The sequence below is a fragment of the Schistocerca gregaria genome, unplaced genomic scaffold, assembly GCF_023897955.1.
Source record: "Schistocerca gregaria isolate iqSchGreg1 unplaced genomic scaffold, iqSchGreg1.2 ptg000317l, whole genome shotgun sequence".
Lineage (NCBI taxonomy): Eukaryota > Metazoa > Arthropoda > Insecta > Orthoptera > Acrididae > Schistocerca > Schistocerca gregaria.
In genome coordinates this window covers 5,310,087-5,318,550 of record NW_026061795.1, presented here as the reverse complement: position 1 = coordinate 5,318,550, position 8,464 = coordinate 5,310,087, and the positions used below count along the sequence as shown (strand labels likewise).

The 8,464-nt window shown below is 38.1% G+C and overlaps 1 long non-coding RNA gene across 2 annotated transcripts in view; it reads left to right on the top strand.

The window, feature by feature from the left end:
• Positions 1–272: 272 nt before the first annotated feature.
• LOC126305479 (uncharacterized) overlaps positions 273–8,464 on the top strand; it is a 117,083-nt gene continuing 108,891 nt past the window's right edge. Inside the window, exons 1-3 of one of the 2 annotated variants that reach the window (XR_007553523.1) lie at positions 273–379; positions 3,077–3,197; positions 4,817–4,938. This is a non-coding gene — a long non-coding RNA (uncharacterized LOC126305479). The remainder of the gene's footprint in view (positions 380–3,076; positions 3,198–4,816; positions 4,939–8,464) is intronic. The other variant, XR_007553524.1, reaches the window with a different exon arrangement.

The following is an 8,464-nucleotide window of genomic DNA, read 5'->3' as shown; positions in this document are numbered from 1 at the left end:
TGAAATGTTGTAAATTTTTTATCCTTTACAGCTGGGTAATGTTGTTGTTTGGCTACAATGTTTATTCTCACTTCAACAGGTTTTCAGTGGAAATGAAACACCACATGTACCATACTAACAGATTTTTTAAAATTGATAAATCGGCTTTGTTTAGGTATGTCCTTACTTTGTATTGTATTTTTGATAGTCATATCCCTATGTTCACGAAGAACAATCTATTTGCAATACAAAACATAGTAAATGGTTCTTTCCTCACAGCAGGGAGATTTCATTGCATGGGTGCAATGTTTATTTTCTCATCGACTGTGTTTTGGTGAAGGGAACCACCACATCCACCATACTGACTACTGGAGATAATTGGAAAATCTTCTTTCTTCTGGTATGTTCTTCTTTTGCTTTGCATTCTTATCAGTTACATTCTTCCAGTCCACAGTGGAAAAATGTATTTGATTTGTGAAATGTTCAAATTTTTTTACTTTACAGCTGGGTGATGTGGTTGTGTGGCTAAGTTGATTATTATCCCTTGAATGGGTTTTGTGGTGGAAATGACATACCAGATTCACCTTACTAACTAACAGATTATCAGAGTTTGATAAACAAGCTCTGATGAATTATTCTCTGGTTATCAGCTGAGTGGTGGTGTCATCTTGTCACAACGTTTCAGGGAGTACCGTGTGGGTATTAGTGGGGGCAGGGGCTGCGGCCCTGCCCAGTATCTAGACCAGGTGGCTATCCAATCTGTCTGCGGATGCCACTGCCTTCAGATCAGAGTGTTCCTGATGTATTATGTCAATTGTGGAATTCCAAGCTGCACTGAGCTGAAAACCGCTACCGCTGTTTACTAAATTGTTGTGCAGACATATCTCCACTGCCTCTTTGAAGATCGAGCCCTAGAAACTGTTGATGCTGCACAGCTTCTTCGAAGATGTGTCCCTTGATAATGCTATGTTTTGCTACCGCAGACTTGTTTGTCTGTCCTAGTCATACATTTCTGATGTATCATTGTATCTACCTGATTGTCCCTTGATAATGCTATGTTTTGCTACCGCAGACTTGTTTGTCTGTCCTAGTCATACGTTTCTGATGTATCATTGTATCTACCTGATATATTCCATCCCACATTCGCACTCAATACTGTAAATGTGCAGTGTCTGCAACCCCAGCTGGTCTTTGGTTGAGCCAAGAATATCTTTGACTTTTTTGGTGCACAAAAGATGGTCGTTATTTTGTTTCTTTAATATTTTTATGATCTTGGCTGTTGGCAGTCCAGCACATGGCAGAAACGCCACACGTTTTGCTTATCTTCTTCTTGTTTCTCCTTGTCTGCATGCAAGGCGTATCTTATTTGTGTCACAGTGTAGCTCTTAAAGAAGGTTTCCCGCATATGTGCTAACTCACATGGCAAACTCTCGCTGTCACAGATTGACCAGGTTCTTTGTACTAAGGTGTTCATTACTGTGTTACATTTTGCTGGATGGTGGCAACTCCAAGCATTGAGATATAAGTCCGTGTGCATCATCTTGCTGTAGACCAAATGTCCCAATGTACTGTCTGGATTTTTCCTGGTCAAAATATCCAAGAAGGGAAGGCAGCCATTCTCTTCTACCTCCATGCTAAATTTGATGCTATCATGTACATCGTTGAGATGGTGTAGGAACTCCTATAGTTTTTTCATACCATGGGGCCACACTACAAAAGTGTCATCTATGTATCTGTAGAACACCTTTGGTTTATGGCAGATAGTGTTCAATGCCACATTTTCAAAGGGCTCCATGCACAAGTTGGCATACCTGGGGCCAGAGGGGAACCCATGGTAACACCATCTGTTTGTTGATTTCCCACCACATTTGAAGTACATTGTGGTTAACACAAGACAAAAGAGTCTGAGTGTGTCCTCATCGAAGTGATCTTCAAGCAGAGCCTCGGAATCATCCAGAGGCACACAGGTGAAAACAGAAGTGACATCAAAGCCAGCTATTAGATCCTTCTCGTCCAGATGTAACCCTTGGAGTACCTTAACAAATTTGGTCGAGTTCTTGACATGGGGAGGGCAATGACCCACGAGTGGTTTTAACAGGTGTGCTAGGTGCTTGGCTACACCATACATCAGAGAATTTATGGTGTTCAATATAGGATGTAGTGGGACATTCTCCTTAAGGTACTTTGGGAGCGCATACTGTTTTGGTGGAACCGGTGCCCAAGGGTAAAGCTTCCTGATGGTGTTTCTGTCAAGTCTTGAGCTATTGAGAAGATTGATGGTCTTGCCTGTAACAGAAGCAATTGTGTCTTTCCCCACTTCTTTGTATGCTGGACCTTTCACTAAGATGTAGATCTTCTACCAGTAATCTTCCGACTTCAGTAGGACTGTCGCATTGCTTTTGTCTGCTGCTAAGACCGCTAGACCCCTGTGATCGTGAAGGTTCATCAGTGCCTTGTGCTCTTCTGCTTAAATGTTGTTCTCAGGCATTCTTGCTTTCTTGAGTACCCTGCTGGTCTCCCTCCTCACTTCCTCGGATGATCTCAGCGGGAGTCCACGTGTGGCTTGCTCGACATATAGATATGCAGAACAAAGCATCCCAACACTTCACCAGAAAATGATGGGTATGAAACTCATTGAAACATTGCGACAAGACTACGCCACCACTCTGCTGATAACGCAAGAAGAATGCGTCAGTGGAATACGCCAAGAAAGACTGTGCTTTGTTTAAGAATGTCCTTCCTTTGCATTATATTTTACATAGTCATATCCCAATATTCACTAAGAAGAAAATATTTCTCTCCTCTAAGCAGGGAAATTACATTGTATGTCTGCAATTTTTTTCCGTCAACTGTGTTTTTGGTGGAAGGGAACCACCAAATCCTATGGGAGTAACTAGGAAAATCTTCTTTCTTTTGGTATATCTTTATAATGAGACACCGCATGTACAATATTAACCAACAGATATTCCAAACTTCTAAATCTTATTAATTATGTATGTCCTTCTAGTGCTTTATATTGTTAGATGTTGTATCGGTATGTTTACAAAGAAAAATTTATTTGCTTGACATGATGGAGTAAATCTATCTCTCCTCACAGAAGCGAGATTACATTGCATGGTTGCAATGTTTATTATACCATAGAATGGGATTTTGGTGTAAGGGAACCACCACATCCAGCATACTGAACATGGGAGATACTGGGAAAGTCTTCTTTTTTGGTATGTCCTTCTTTTGAATTATAATCATATCAGTTATATTCATCAAGTTCACAGTGGAATAATTTATTTGAATTGTGAAATGTGGGAAGGTTTTGTTATTTACAGCAGAGTTATCATGTTGTGTGGCAAGAAAGTTTATTCTCCATTCAATGTGTTTTCGGTTCAAATAAGACATAATGTGCACCTTACCAACTAACAGATTCTCGGATCTTAATAAATACATTTTTAGGAATGTCCTTCATTTACTTTAAATATTTAAAAATCAAATCTCAGTGACCACTATGAACAATCAATGTACATTACAATATGTAGCAAATCTTTATTTCTCCCAGCATGGAGATTCCATTGTACGAGTCCAATGTTTATTTTCCCATTGACTGGATACCTTGTGGAATGGAACAGCCACATGCATCATACTGACTATGGGACAAACTAGAAATCCTTGTTTTGTTTAGTATGCCCTTCTTTTAAATTTTATTCTTATCAGATATATTTCTCATGTTCTCAGTTAAATAATTTATTCTAATTGCAAAATGTAGTAAAGATTTTGTTCTTTACAGCAGGGTGATGTGGTTGTGATGCTACAAAGATTATTCTCCATTCAATGTGTTTTTGGTGCAAATGATACAAAACCTGCATCTTACCAACTTACAGATCTTTGGATCTTAATAAATATATTTTTTTTAGATATGTCTTTCATTTACTTTATATATTTAAAAATCATGTCAGAATGGTCAATGTACATTACAAAATGTTGTATATCTAAAAAATGTTGTATGTCTAACTTTCCTCACAACAGGGAGACTCCACTGTACTGGTATGTTTATTTTCCCATCGTCTACAGTCTGGTGGAAGGGAACCAAAATATGCACCATACTGACTATGGGAGATACTAGAAAGCCTTCTTTCTTTTGGTATGCCCTTCTATTAAATTTTATTCTTGTGCTTGTTTTGCTACAAATATTGTTCTCCATTCAATAATGTTTTATGCAAGTGAGACATGGTGTGCACCTTACCATCTTACAGACCTCCGGATCTTAATAAATATACATGTTAGGTATGCCATTCATTTACTTTATATATTTATAAATTATATCACAAAGGTCATTAAGGACAATCAATGTATATTACAATATGTAGTAAATCCTTATTTCCTCACAGTAGGGACATTCCATTCTACGGGTGCAATGTTCATTTTCCCATCGACTTGCAACCTGGTGGAAGGGAAACACCACAACCAGCATAATGGGTGTGGGAGATACTAGCTACCCTTCATTCTTTTGGTATAGCCTTCTTTAAAATTTAATTCTTTTCTAATATATCTCTCAAATTCAGTTTACTAGTGTTTTTGAATTACCAATTGTAGTAAAGTTTTTTTTCTTTTCTTTACGGCAATGTGATGTGGTTGTGTTGCTACAAAGATTATTCTCCATTCAATATGCGTTTAGTACAATTGAGACATAACATGCTCCTTACAAAGTTACAGGTATTCTGATCTTAATAAATATGCTTTTTTAGATGTTCTTCATTTACTTTACATATTTGTTATGCATATAAAAGGATCACTAAGAAGGATTAATGTACACTACAATATGTAGTAAATCTTGATTTTGTCACAGCAGGGAGCTTCCATTGTACAGGTGCAATGTTTATTTTCCGCTCTGCTGTGAATCTGGTAGAAGGGAACCACCACAACCAGCATAATGAGTGTGGGAGACACTAGCTAGCCTTCTTTCTTTTGGTATGTCCTTTTTTTAAATTTTATTATTTTCAGATATATTTCTTAAGTTCACAGTTTACTAGTTTATTGTAATTGCAAAATGTAGTAAGTTTTGTTCTAAGCAGCAGGCTGATGTAGCTGTGCGGCTACAGAGATTACTCTCCATTCAATGTATTTTTGGTGAAAGTGAGACACTAGAATGCCTTCTTTCTTTTGGTATGGCATTCTTTTAAATTTTATTCTAATTGGATATATATATGTCTCAAGTTCACATTTGAATAATTTATTCATTACAGCGGAGTGATGTGGTTGTGTTGCTACGAAGACTATTTTCCATTCAATTTGTTTTTGGTGCAAATGAGTCACAATGTTCACCTTAGCAACTAACAGATTGTTTGATCTTAATAAATATACTTTTTTAAGTTGTTGTATTGTTGTTGTTTTTGTTGTGGTCTTCAGTCCTGAGACTGGTTTGATGCAGCTCTCCATGCTACAATATCCTGTGCAAGCTTCTTCACCTCCCAGTACCTACTGCAACCTACATCGTTCTGAATCTGCTTAGTGTATTCATCTCTTGGTCTCCCTCTACGATTTTTACCCTCCACGCTGCCCCCCAATACTAAATTTGTGATCCCTTGATGCCTCAGGACATGTCCTACCAACTGGTCCCTTCTTCTTGTCAAGTTGTGCCACAAACTCCTCTTCTCCCCAATTCTATTCAATACCTCCACATTAGTAATGTGATCTACCCATCTAATCTTCAGCATTCTTCTGTAGCACCACATTTTGAAAGCTTCTATTCTCTTCTTGTCCAAACTATTTATCGTCCATGTTTCACTTCCATACATGGCTACACTCCATACAAATGCTTTCAAGAACAACTTCCTGACACTAAAATCTATACTCGATATTAACAAATTTCTCTTCTTCAGAAGTGCTTTACTTGCCATTGCCAGTCTACACTTTATATCCTCTCTACTTCAACCATCATCAGTTATTTTGATCCCCAAATAGCAAAACTCCTTCACTACTTTAAGTGTCTCATTTCCTAATCTAATTCCCTCAGCATCACCTGACTTAATTCGACTACATTCCATTATCCTTGTTTTTCTTTTGTTGATGTTCATCTTATACCCTCCTTTCAAGACACTGTCCATTCTGTTCAACTCCTCTTCCAAATCCTTTGCTGTCTCTGACAGAATTACAATGTCATCAGCGAACCTCTATGTTTTTATTTCTTCTCCATGGATTTTAATGCCTACTCTGAACTTTTCTTTTGTTTCCTTTACTGCTTGCTCAAAATGCAGATTGAATAACGTCAGATAAAGGTTACCACCCTGCCTCACTCCCTTCTCAACCACTACTTCCCTTTCATGCCCCTCAACTGTTATAACTACCATATGCTTTCTGTACAAATTGTAAATAGCCTGTCACTCTCTTTTTTTTACCCTGCCACCTTTAAAATTTGAAAGAGAGTATGCCAGTCAACTTTGTTAAAAGCTTTCTCTATGTCCACACATGCTAGAAACATAGGTTAGCCTTTCCTTAATCTTTCTTCTAAGGTAAGTCGTAGGGTTAGTATTGCCTCACGTGTTCCAACATTTCTACGGAATCCAAACTGACCCCAAGGTCAGCTTCTACACATTTTTCCATTTGTCTGTAAAGAATTCGTGTTAGTAGTTTGAAGCTGTGACTTATTAAACTGATAGTTTAGTAATTTTCACATCTGTCAACATCTGCTTTCTTTGGGATTGGAACTATTATATTCTTCTTGAAGTCTGAGGGTATCTCACCTGTCTCATACTTCTTGCTCACCGGATGGTAGAGTTTTGACAGGACTGGCTCTCCTAAGGCTGTCAGTAGTTCCAATGGAATATTGTCTACTCTTGGGGCCTTGTTACGACTCAGGTCTTTCAGTGCTCTGTCAAACTCTTCACACAGTATCATATCTCCCATTTCATCTTCATCTTCATCCTCTTCCATTTCCATAATATTGTCCTCAAGTACATCGCCCTCTATATACTCCTTCCACCTTTCTGCTATCCCTTCTTTGCTTAAGACTGGGTTTCCATCTGAGCTCTTGATATTCATACAAGTGGCTCTCTTTTATCCAAAGGTGTCTTTAATTTTCCTGTAGGTAGTATCTATCTTACCCGTAGTGAGATAAGCCTCTACATCCTTACATTTTTCCTCTAGCCATCCTTTTTAGCCATTTTGCACTTCCTGTCGATCTCATTTTTGAGACGTTTGTATTCCTTTTTGCCTGTTTCATTTACTGCGTTATTATATTTTCTACTTTCATCAATTAAATTCAATGTATCTTCTGTTACCCAAGGATTTCTACTGGCCCTCATCTTTTTTCCTACTTGATCCTCTGCTGCCTTCACTACTTCATCCCTCAGAGCTACACATTCTTCATCTACTGTATTTTTCCCCCATTCCTGTCAATTGTTCCCTTATGCTCTCCCTGAAACTTAAAACCCTTGGTTTAGTCAATTTATCCAGGTCCCATCTCCTTAAATTCTCACCTTTTTGCAGTTTCTTCAGTTTTAATCTACAGTTCATAACTAATAGATTGTGGTCAGTGTCCACATCTGCCTCTAGAAATGTCTTACAATTTAAAACCTGGTTCCTAAATCTCTGTCTTACCATTATATAAGCTATCTGAAACATTATAGTATCTCCAGAATTCTTCCATGTATACAACCTTCTTTAATGATTCTTGAACCAAGTGTTAGGTATGATTAAGTTATGATCTGAGCAAAATTCAACCAGACGGCTCCCTCTTTCACTTCTCACCCCCAATCCACATTCACCCACTATGTTTCCTTCTCTTCCTTTTCCTGCTGTCGAATTCCAGTCACCCATGACTATTAAATTTTCATCCCTTCATTACCTAAATAATATCTTTAATCTCATTATACATTTCATCAATTTCTTCATCATCTGCAGAGTAAGTTGGCATATAAATTTGTACTACTGGTGTAGGCATGGTCTTTCATGTCTATCTTGGCCACAATAATGCGTTTACTATGCTGTTTGTAGTAGCTTACCTGCACTCCTATTTTTTTATTTATTAGTAAACCTACTCCTGCATTACCACTATTTCACTTTTTATTTACAACCCCATATTCACCTGACCATAAGTGTTGTTCCTCCTGCCACCGAACTTCACTAATTCCCACTATATCTAACTTTAACCTAGCCATTTCCCTCTTTAAATTTTCTAACCTATCTGCCCGATTAAGGGATCTGACATTCCATGCTCCGATCAGTAGAATGCCAGTTTTATTTCTCCTGATAATGGCGTCCTCTTGAGTAGTCCCCATTTAGAGACCCAAATATGGGACTATTTTAGCTCTGGAATATTTTACCCAGCAGGATGCCATCGTCATTTAACCATACAGTACAGCTGCACGTCCGCAGGAAAAATTATTGCTGTAGTTTCCCCTTGCTTTCTGCCGTTTGCAGTAGCAGAACAGCAAGGCCGTTTTGGTTAGTGTTACAAGGCCATATCAGTCAATCATCAAGACTGTTGCCACTGCAA